The sequence below is a fragment of the Cricetulus griseus genome, chromosome 2, assembly GCF_003668045.3.
Source record: "Cricetulus griseus strain 17A/GY chromosome 2, alternate assembly CriGri-PICRH-1.0, whole genome shotgun sequence".
NCBI lineage: Eukaryota > Metazoa > Chordata > Mammalia > Rodentia > Cricetidae > Cricetulus > Cricetulus griseus.
Genome location: NC_048595.1, coordinates 279,482,612 through 279,494,988, shown reverse-complemented (window position 1 = coordinate 279,494,988; position 12,377 = coordinate 279,482,612). Strand labels below are relative to the sequence as shown.

Here is a 12,377-nt window from a genome sequence, read left to right as displayed (position 1 = left end):
GACTGACTTCCTTTCCATATGTAAAGTCTTGGGTGACATTTCCGCATCACGTCACCTGGTCGGTAGGTTAGCGGACTGTTTATTGAAGTAGCCTAAGGTCACAGTGATCCTAACAAGAGCCAGGAAAGTCCACAGCAGCAGCGTACTTCCCTTGTGAGAGGCTGGGGGTACACCCAGTGCACCTCAATGATGTGAAGCACCCTAAAGAATCTAGCAAAACCCATTTCCCTCATTCCCAATTCTCAGATAGCTTCGTGCCATGGGTAAGGCTGACTCAGAGCAGCACTGCCAAGTAGGGCAATCACACATGCGCTGGAAAGTCCACTGTTCATTCCCGAAGTGGTAAGTCTCCTCAGGGACTGGGTGTGTTGCAAAGTCACATTAATTTTGGCATCTCAGACTACTGACTCATGTTCAGGCACAGTGACTTCTCAGGACAGGATTGTCTAACAACTCTGTCTAGTGATGGAGAAATACAGAAAACACAAGGAATCTAGTAACCACCAAAGAAGGGAGGGTGTGAACACCCACCTCTGCCACCAGGCTAGCAGGTGAGCCCATGTCACTCTAGAAGTCATAATCGATATATCCTTGCCATAATTTTGGGTTTGTCTATAGAACGAACAAGAAGTAACTTTGACTCAAGTTCCAAGCTAAAGGATGCAGGCTGAATGACTATTTAAAAACACAAAGAACAACGAAGATCATTAGCATTGAGGAGGTTGTCTGTAGTCACTGAATTAGCAAAACCATCAGGACACAATTGCTGAACACGGAACCACTGCATAGCCTGCTCACAACAATAAACAGAATGGTAAGCCTCCTCTGCCAAACCTGTTACTAAAACCCAGAAAAATATATTCCACCATCAACAACCAAAGGAAGGAACACACATTAACACTTACACACTGCATGTTCAAGGTAAGAAACAAACCACTAAAGGTTCTCTCCCACTGTTTCAAACATCAGACTAGCAAACAGTGGAGAATTCTGTCACGACCACCAATCTGAAAAGAAGCAATGTTCACAACTCCTTTATCTTCCATGACCCAGGTACAGTGGAAATGGAATTGGGAATTGGAGGCAGGAAAGATGAAAAGTTGATAATGAAGCTGCCTGATCAATATTAAACCTCTGGAACGCACTAGAATTGGAGGCACGAATGAACTAAAGGCAGGGCAGCTCTGCTGCTATGAACCAACAGGCAAGAATTGTGACAGGCCACATAAAATGCAGCCTCAGGAGAGAGAAAGCACAGTGCAGGAATTGCAATGGCAACAACATTCTGTCACTTCTCTGGCCTGTCCATCATGCTATAGCAACAATAATCACAAATGGACCACACAATAAAAACCTCAGCTGGGGTTGTGGTAGTGGGAAACCTACTGTTACACAGCATGGCACAGAGTCAGATAGTAATACAACTTACATCAGTGCAAGTAGGAAAAGGGACTAGAGCCACCCCAGCATGATCAAGCTGGAAAAAAAAGGCATGGCAGTCACTCAACCAAAATACAAGATATGACTGACAAGTAGGAAAAAGGAAGTGGATAGAAAGAGGGAGCTCAAAAGCGTTGAGAAAAAAAAAATGGATGTAATTTTTTTTTTTTTATCTTTTATCTTTGCCAGGAGACAATAGCAGAGTCAGGCAGAAAAGCCTGGCTGTTTCGCCATGTGAAGTAATTTAAGGAGCTTCAGTGATGGCTTAGCAGTGAAGTGCACTTGCTCCTCCTGTAGAGAACCCAGGTTCAGTTCTTAGCATCCATGTGGCAGCTAACAACCATCTGTAATTCCAATTTTAAGGTATCTGATGCCCTCTTCTGGCCTCCTGGGGTACCAGACACATCAATGGCACAGATTTACATTTAGACAAACACTGAAACACATACATTTTAATTTTTTAATAATTTAATAAGGTCACAAATTTAATTAAATGAGACCTCAAAGACAAGAGGGCATGCAAAGATGACACAAATATAACAGTAACTAACAAGAAGAAATAAAAAGCCAAAGCTCATTACAGAACATGTTTGTTAATAAAGGAACTGAGAACAGAATGTACAGCCTCGTAGTCAAAATGCAAACAAAGAAAAAGCTTCTTAACACATAAGTCCATTTTCTCCTCCTACCCATGCCTGAATACCCAGCTCTTCACCTGAACCCTGTGTCTCCCTTTACCTGACACCCACTTTTCTTTTATCTCCTGCAAAACTACTCAGTATCGGTCACCTTTGATTGGAAGGCTTCTAAGTGTGTAATGGACTTCCTGTATGTGCCTGCCGTCTATAGGTATATTCCCCACGATTACAACCATGCTATCCATTTGCCTGTCTCCTTTTCCCAATCACAACTCATTGTGTATAAGGCTGGTGCATGGTAGAGCCTCAATGACCTCAATAAATGTTTGCCCAGTGGGCTACTAGAGGAATACTCAAGATGGCATTATTTCATCTACACATTGGGTCAAATGGGCAACAGGGCAAAAGATGAATCACATCGTTTTAGGAACCAACTGTGCACAGCTACTAGCTTTATACAACTAACAGTACAACATCTGCCCATCAGAGGGTGTGGTGTGGCATTAAGAAGAGAAAGTGGGGCACAGAAGAGAACAGAGGAGCACTTTCAATGGCTATTATTCTGTAGAGTTAGAATTTGGGTGTGTTACATATCGCTTCCCTGTTCAAAGCCCTGGGTTCAATCCCCAGCACCCACACAATTTTATTTAGTTAGTTTTGCTTCCCAAATGAGTGTCATTGTCTGCAGCTGACTGTAGTTCTGAGAGTTTGGATATAATGGGGAACTGTGATGACAGAGTTCAAACGCACTATAAACAAGTGATGGGCGGCCTATGACTTCAGTGAGCTGGCTTTGGAGCCAGTTTATTGGGTCCTGTTCATGAATCACAAGAAGGCCTTGTGGCCCAATAAATAAGGCTTGGCAGTGGTGCAAATGACTTAATGAAGGACAGAGATGTGGCGAATCAGTAACATCCTCTTTATCTTCAAACTCCCTGGGGTTGCTCCCTCCAGCAAAGTAAGGAAGTGCTATTGCAAATGGAAATGCCAAACCCTGACCCAAATCAGATTATATCTGCACTCGGATATAATCAGCTAGTGGAATAAATGTGGGATATCTCATTTGGTAGTCATGTAGCAAGCTGGACAAATGAAACTGCAGTTTTATAGGTCAAAGGCTATCTGTATCTCTAATTGTATAGGTTTCAACCTGATAAAAGAAACAACAGACCACATTGTATTAAAAGGCTATCTATCATGTTAAAATCTCTTCTAAGACAGACACCCTTAGGGTATGCCACATTTGGGCACTTTGTCTTTTATTTGTATCCATGCAACCCTTCATACATTGAGGAGGGTTCAACTTCCTCTAATTGTACAAGCAAATGAAAACAGAGATGTCCCTGGTTAATTTGCAAAGATACCCCCAACTTCTAGTTATTTCTGGGCCTGTAACGAGAATGCTCTCCACTTGTGAGAAAGCCAAACTGTATGGTCAATCCAACCCCCTGTAAGAGCATTTCCTCATAGTTAACGGCTCACTCTTCACACGTGGCACTGAAACGGTACCACACGGTCTCCTAAATCTACTGACAAAGCAAAGCATATATACCATGGCAGAAAACCTACTGCGCGTGCATCTGATAAGAGTGGTGCGGAGTCAGCAGGCATTCTCATGTTAAGTTTTTCCCACTATTCTACCGACATGTACACGTAGTGGCACGTACAAAAATAGCATTTGATGGGGGACTCGGGCATTTCAAGGATGACAGCCAGTGGAAAGGACAGCTGGTCTTTCGATGGAGTAACAAAAGATGACATCCACTGGTGATTTACTGCTCTGTGCCACTAACCCTCAGGCAGACAGGATTGGTTGGTCTGCCACAGAGGCAGAGTTGACAGTAGAGTGGGATCGGGATCCAGGTCTGAGCTTACTCAGCCCTGCTCCCACCCTGGGTAAATGCTGGCTTCCAGAGGCTCGTGGAGGCAGGCACCTCCTTATTGTCTAACTTAATTTCTTCATGGTGATCTTAAAGGATTCATGAAACACATGCCTCAGACTTTGGCCCTGGTCCCTGGGAGAAGGCTGGAAATGGGAGGGGACAGTGTTGAGTAAACCAGGAAGTGGGGATGAACAACAGGAAGTCATCTCAGACACCACTCTCGGCTTACAAGCCACTTGGAATTTGGAGCAAATTCTTAATTCTCAAAAAAACCTCTCACTACAGGGGTAGGGAGATAGCTTAAAGTTCTAACCACACAAGCCGTAAGATCTGAGTTCAGTACTCACAACCCACATAAAAAGCTAGAGGTGGTGATTTGGCATCTATAATCTCAGCACTCTTACTGGAAGGACAGAGACCATAGGATCACCAGGAAGCTCTAGGGTCAGTGAGCCTGGAGTACCATACCACACAGTGCAGCAGCCCAAACAAGAGAGACACTAGTTAAAAGAGGGAAGCCAAGGACCAACTTCTGAAAGTTGTTCTCTGACTTGTGCATATCCACCATGGCACTGTACACACCTCCTCCCACTCCCTACATAAGTGTTCCTTAATAAATAATTCTTCATATGTGTGTTTTCCCATTGGATTTCTCTTGCCTCCTTTCTCACTCTAAACTGGAAATCAGGGAGCTATTTCTTCTACAATAGGAATTTGAAAGGTCCTGTTTGGCTATTACTTTGGTTCCAAAGCCACTGATAGAATTACAGGGTATTATTTCTTCCTATACTGTCTTACTCAGCAAAACAAAATGGAATTTTACTGAAATTATTTGTAAAAGACTGCATAATCTTCTAAAAGCTTTGAGGATGTATTAAAAGACCAAAATCAGTAGCAATTCTTCTTGTTGTTGTTGTCTTTTATAAACATAGTTACATTTAGAAAGATTCCGAGAAGGGGTAATTATCCAGGTGTTATGTAGCAAGGTATGAAGAACAGCTGAGCCAGAAAGAGGGCCAATGGTAGCATTCTTGCCCAGTATATACAAGGCCCAGGGTTCAATCTCCAGCACTTCAAAGAATGGCAGATGCCTGCTCCAGTTGGAATATAAATGCCCTCTGGTAACTATTGCAGAGCCTTGTTTCTCTTTCTTCCTATTCATACTACAAGAGAAATGGGTACACTCATCTTCTGTAAGTGAAATTAAGAACTGACATATAGGACCTATCACCTCATGTTCAAGTCCGTCTCATATAACATTAAAGCTTCAGTACCGGAGCCAATTTCCAGCCATAAGGTACAAACCATTTTACTACATTGACCCTTTTGGAGTGAAGCAAGAGTTATGTAACAGTTCCCATGACAAAGAAATACAAACGCAAAGTAGAGACACCATAGAAAGCCGAATTCACTCGGATACTCAAGTGATTCTCACACCTTGGATCTACACTCTCTTGGATCTACCTTCTCTTGAAAGTCCTCCACATAGAGCAAAAGCAATGTAAGAGAAGACAGTGGAAACAGGGCCAGCTGTTTTCATAGAGAAAATGGGTCCTGGATTGCCAGCTCTGATGCTGTGATACACGTGGGCCTGTATCCATCATTCATGTGTCCAATAAATATTCATTAGCCATCCAAATTGGTGAAAATATAAATATCTTATATTTTCAACTGAAGGTCATAGGTGGGAGATATTGAAAATTTAAATGCTGTCACCCAAAGTTCCCTTTGAGTCTTAATTCCCAAAATGATGAAAGCAATGACACTGGTTCACGACTTTATTTCAATACTTTTGAATATATATATTACATTCCTGACGAATGTTAACTTACAGGTGTTAGTTCTCTCTAGTTAAACAAAAGAAACATTTAAAATGAACACATTAAAAATAGCCCAGTTAAAAAAAAAATAACCCAGTTAATGTGAAGGGATGCTCTCTTGGCCTGGACACATGGGGAAGGGCCTAGGCCTGGCCCAGGATGATGTGGTAGACTTTGGGGAGCCCCTTTTGAGGGCCTTACCCTGCCTAGGGAGTGGAGGGGGGATGGCTAGGGGCAGGTGGGATGTTGGGGAGAGGGGAGGGAGAGGGAGAAGGTATTGACATGTGAAGCAAGCTTGTTCCTAATTTGAACTAATAAAAGAATAATAATAAAAAAAAAGCCCAGTTAGAAGTTAAGCAAGAGAGCACACACCTGTTGTCAAAGACACTTGAGCTGAGACAGGAGGGTTACTTGATCTCAGGAGCTGAGGACAAACCAGGGCAACATAGACCCCTTTCCCCCACCTCAAAAAAGAAAAAAATAAGCCCATGAGAAGAGGGAGAGGAAGAGGAGGGGAGATTCACCTGAGAAGGGCAGACTCTGGACTCTAAAAAGGGGACCATATGTGCCCAAAGAATGCTGTCACTCTGTTCCCCCAAAGTCTAAAATGGAACCCACTCAGGACAGGCCGGTTGTATGGTGTGGTTACATTATTAGTCAACTCTTCTCCATACTAGAATCAGGCCATTTGCTACCAGAACTGGCATAAACACCTATGTGGGGTGCTCTACTTTCTCTCGGCTCACACCAAAACAGCTAATGATAGTCCAGAAAACTGTCAAATAGATTCCCTTCTCACAACATCAAGCCTGACTCTTCTGGCTCGGAGATAATGCCTGTTGATGGGACACATGAAATGACTTTGAAATATTGGGCTGCCAGGGAGGTACAGGGGCAAGGTGTTTGTTAAGCACACAAAAGACCCTGGGTTCTATCCTTAGTGCTACACACAAAAAAAGCAACAAAACCACCTGAGTTAAACCCAGCCACTGAAATTCTGTGGCTTACAATTTTAGAACATTTATAAAGCTTTCACAGGTTCCACCCCAAACATAACATACTGAGCCCCTGCACTTTAGTGCAGACCTTCCTTGAAAATCCTCCACCATCACTTAAAATAGTGTCATCAGAAGAGGCCACATAGTATTTTGTCTCCTTACTGCTCAAATTTTGGAAACAGTCCACCCACATGGCTCTCCTGAACCTCAAACCAGGTTAGTAGTCATATTTATAGATGGAATGAAAGGCTAGAGAGAAACAAATTCCCGGATGTGAGGGATTACAACGCCCGAGTCCTGACACTGCAACATCCCCATATTTAGCTCTCTCCGGACTCAGACTCAAATGAGGGTGTGTTACTTCTGACAGCATGACTTAATTCACAAAACAATGAACTTTACAACAGATTCTTCACCCTACAAAGGACCCCGGCCTCGGAAACATGATTCCAAATTTTTCTAGAACATTTTACACGATGTGGAGCACCAAAGGTGCTTACATAATACATGTTTGCAGCACTCCACGAGTTTTCTGCCTTATCACTGCCATGGCTTTAACTTCACTTTGCACATTCTGATTGATTTGAAATAATTTACATAACACGTTCATATACATAGGTTGACTTTTTTAGGAAGAGTATCTCAGTACAAGCATTTTCCTTAGTATGAAAGCACCAGACCCAATTCATCAACTCTGATCCACCAGCTTTGCAGAAATATAAACTCAACTATTTACTAAAACTTATGCCATAATAACCATATAAAAGAGAGCATAATTTATCTACTAAATGTTAGCTTGATTAATTAACGTGGTTTCTAGATTTACTTATTTTCCTGTTGTTTTGGTTTTTTGTTTGTTTGTTTGTTTTTCCAGACAGGGTTTCTCTGTATTGCTTTGGAGGATGTCTTGGAACTCGCTCTGTAGACCAAGCTGGCCTGCACCGCCACCACTGGGCTCTACCTTTATTTTTATTTGTGTGTGTGTGTGTGTGTGTGTGTGTGTGCGCGTGCGTGCGCGCCACCTGTGCATACACCAACAGAGGCCACAAGAGGGCGTCAGATCCCCTGGAGCTGGGGTCACAGGCAGTAACCACTAACTGGATGCAGCTGAGGGGAACTAAACTTGGGACCTCTGGAGGAGTAGCATGGGCTATTAACTACTGAGCCATTTCTCTAGTCCCTCAAATGTGTTCTTAACAAGAAGATAAGCTGAACCTGAAGGCACAAAAGTGACAGCCCCAAATGACAATTCTTATAACCTTCCACCTGTCAGGAGGCAAACGGGGAAAACAATTGTGAAAATAAATTAAAAGAAAAATATTTAAGTAAACATCCAGCTATTTAAGCAGGAATAAAATTAAATTCTTAAGCAGAGCCCCTTGTAAATACTCCAACATGGACAACAGAAGTTCATTATTAGCAGGAATCCAGCACAAAACAGATGCTTCTCTGGAAAGGAGAAAGCCATTTCTCACTTCCCCTGGTAACTATCTTTAGTACTTTACACTCTTAGAGACTAGGAATGCGCATATGGATTTATTATGAGGCAACACGCAATTATCTAATGTCAGCTGTGGGTGCAGGGGAGCCTATGAAATCAGTGCAAATGACATCCTCAGGCATGTCAGACATCAATATAGGCATTGAGGCCTGGTGACAAAGGCCTTATGATCCCCTGGGACTTTTAAGGTCTGGGCATTCCCAGCTATGACCAGTGAGCTATTTACATCTCTGTATAGAAAGGAATCAATAGAAAACTGAAAATGGCCTAATTTGGGATGACCGGGGTGGGGTGGGGGTGGGGGGAGGTGGGAGTGTATCCACAATGGAAATTATCTGTGATTGAGGCAATTTCGGGATGATGATGGAATATCGGGGGATGGGGGGGCGGGTGTTGATCTCAGTTCCCTACAAAACACAAGCAAGGATTAAATCGGTGTACGGGGGTCGAGAATAACACAAGTCCTGACCACAACCAAGTTCAAGCAAACCTCAGGGACAACACTTGTTGGTTACAGTTCTGCACACGAGGCATGACTAAGAGGATGTGGGCCTGCAGAATGTCAACTGGCAAAGCACACAGGACATAACTGGCTTTAGTAAACTCACGTTCTTAGTACAAGTCCTGTCATCCTCATCTATGCCCCGTCCCACAAAGAGAAGTCATTCTTTGCAGTTTCCTGAAGATAGTGCTATATGTGAAGGCTGTGTATGGAATTCTTGGCCCTTCATGGGATTGTGACAGACTGCATTTATTTGGGGGCCATGCAGAAAGGAACGGATTAGTGAGAAGTTACTAATAGAATTGTGTATCTGGCACCCTGGATTTTGTGTGTGTGTGTGTGTGTGTGTGTGTGTGTGTGTGTGTGTGTGTGTGTGTGTGCAAAAATGAGTGTAATTTTAACATCCACACTAAAGTGTAAGCTCTGTCAAGGCAGGGCCTCTCTCATTCACCTTTGCAGCCTGAAGACCTAGCATTACGCCTGCTTCAAATCAAGCCTCCATATATATCTCCCAGATGAAACGTCTGGGAGTTTAAATGCTCAGTGCTTACACAGTCTTTTCATTCTGACAGTTTACAGGTAGGTGATGGCTCTCATGGATCCTCTTAAAGGGATCCAACAAGCCAGTGTTCATGAAGTAATGCTTTCCCAGCTTGCCTGGGAAATGCCCACAGAACAGCTTCACATTAACTTCTTTCCTAAATAACATAAGACTCGCTGCTTGCAGTGTGTGAAGTTTGACAACAATCCTGTTTCTCTGAATGGATAAAGTCAACCCTGTCCTTGATTTATATGGTATAGATGAGGAAGTACACAGTAGGCTTGATAATACTAAGGACTCCACTATGGACAGCTGACTCTTTGTCTTCTCTCTCAGTTTGAGTTTGAATCGCATCTATCTTGAGTTACTGTATTTATTCTCCATGATTCGCATTGGGTTCAAGATATACACATCCTAGTCTTTTGGATTTGGGATGAGAGAGCCAGAGTCTTATTCAAAACCATGGACATGGTTCCCTGATGACCTCAAAGTCTCAGGACCCAAGGCTGGCTAGCCTGAGTCACATTTATTATTATAAATTATATCCTTTTGGTCTATCAAATTCACAGTCCTTCAGCTGCAACAGAAATCTAGTATTTGTGTTGGAAATTGGGAAGAAGAAAGTATCGAAAGGGGTTATTTACTTCTGATGAGCTACCATTTGTTGCTTAGACACAATGCAAAGTCAAGACTCAATCTGTAGCAAGACCCCAAAGTATGCTCCTAGAGGAGCAAGGAGGATGAATGCCAGGTAAAGCTTTGCTTGGCTGAGCTGGACACTGGGCTAGGCACTCCCTGCAGAGGCAAAGAGCACAGCACATCCTCCTGGCTCTATGAGCCTGCCTTTTCCAGGGAGGCTGAGAGAGGTACAGTTATTTCTCATACTCTAGGATAACTGCTTAGGGCTGATGCATTAAATCTGCCTCAACAAAAGCATGAAATAGGAAGCAATAAATGTGTTGTGGGAGGCTAAGGGAAGTTTTATAGAGGAAGTTAAGAACTGGGCTTCACTGTGAAGAACGCAAACATTTTCAGCAGGGAAAAAAATGGAAGACACATTTTTAGGTAGGAAAAAATTGTGTGGGTTAAACTCAGAAATAGGAAAAGCCCAAGGTTTTTTCAGTAATGAGTATGTTGACCGGTGTGGCTGGAATGAAGGGCATCGGGTGTGGGAGTAAAAGATGAGATCAGAGAAAATGATCAAGGCTGGACCACACAGGGCCTTGGGTGTGCCGTAAAGTATGGAATTTATCTTATACAAAATAAAGAAGCATCAGGCTTCTTACAAAACATAATCAAACAAAAAAGATCTTAAAAAGGAGTTCATTACAGAAAGACTGGCTTATGGGGCATAGACAGGTGCCTAAGGCCATGGGTGCAGAGTGGGCTTCCCAATGTTAGGAGATGACCTAGCAAACAAAACACCTCTATAAGATATAACACAATGTTAGGAGATGACCTAGCAAACAAAACACCTCTATAAGATATAGCACAATGTTAGGAGATGACCTAGCAAACAAAACACTTCTATAAGATGTAACACAAGGGAACTCCCACCATTCTTGCTCCATGTGTTTGAAGATGTTTCTGTGTAGTAAAATTCTAGACTACAATCCTGCAGCCACCGTGAAACTCCTAGTTTAAAACATACTATTTTGGACATATTAGAACAGTATCATAATAAAAGGCATTCCAGTGGGAAAAGAAGAAGTCAAACAGCCTTTCTGAGGGTGATGAAATCTTACACTAGCATGAACATATGCACACTGTCAGAGAAGACAAACAAAAGCAGCAAAGTTGTAGGCGACAGGCCCAAGACAATGAGATTAAGTTGCATTTGTATACAAAATACTGAACAGTTGGTTGAGGAAATTAGAAAAACGATTCCATTAGCAAAACTCAGGGATAGACATAATCAAAAATGCAAAGCTTACAACACATTGAAAACTGAAAAATATTCCCTAAAGAAACTAAATGAATGGGACGATGTCCCATGTGCATGGGTTAGAAGACTTTGTGTCGTTCAGATGACAGTACTACACAAGGGTCCTCACAGATTTGGTGGCATTTTCACCAGAATCTCAACGGCAACTTTTTCAGAAATAGAAAAATCCACCCTAAAAATTATATGGAATCTCAAGGGACCTCAAATCTTTAAAACAATGTTTAATAAGGGACTGGAAAGATGACTTGGGCTTAAGAGAGCTTTCAGCTCTTGCAGATGAGCCAAACTCCATTCCTGACACCACGTCAGGTGGTTCACAACTGCCTGCAACTCCAGTTCCGGGGATCCAGCTCCCTCACCTGGCCTTGGTGGGTACTGCATGCACATGTGCATATGCTCACACATCATTAAAAAAAATAAAAATAAATAGTTTCAACGGGGTAAATAAAATTGAAAGAATCCCATTTTACAACCTCAAAATTTATTGCAAAGCTACAGTAATAAAAACAGTAAGATCCTAGTAAAAGAGCAGATCATACACGAGACAGACAGCCCACACAAAGATGGTCACAATTTTCAAAAGCGATGTCAACATCTTTAATGGTAAAATGACAGAGTTCTTGGAAAAATGGATGTCCACAAACAGATGAGTTTTTAACTCATGACAAGTCAAAAACTCAAGCTCTAAAACCTACAAAACCACCAGCAGAAAAAACGGGGGGGGGGAGAGGGGGGGTTAACCATCATCGCCACCACATTGCTTCTACAATGACTGCATGGATGTGACACCCAAAATGTGAGCAACTGGGGAAAAGATTATAACCAAATTCCAAAGTTAAAAACACCAGTATCAAAAAATACCATCAACACAGTGAAAAGCAACCCATGGGAGAAAATAGTTAAAAATCATATATCTGAAACAGTGTTAATACTTTGAATATATTTTTTTTAAATGCCAGAGAACCCGTAATGGCAGAGGGATGTTTTCTTGGTTGTTGTTTTTAAAAACAAACAAATAACAACAAAAAAGGTCATGAGTGCAGAGGAATAAACATTTCCCCTCAAAGACACAAATGGCCAATAAGCACAGGGAAAGACACTCAACATTT

The 12,377-nt window shown here is 42.2% G+C and overlaps 1 protein-coding gene across 3 annotated transcripts in view; it reads right to left on the bottom strand.

Moving 5' to 3' along the window:
- Positions 1 to 12,377, bottom strand: part of LOC100763181 (sterile alpha motif domain-containing protein 5) — a 228,143-nt gene that overhangs the window by 46,287 nt on the left and 169,479 nt on the right. The window lies entirely within an intron of this gene.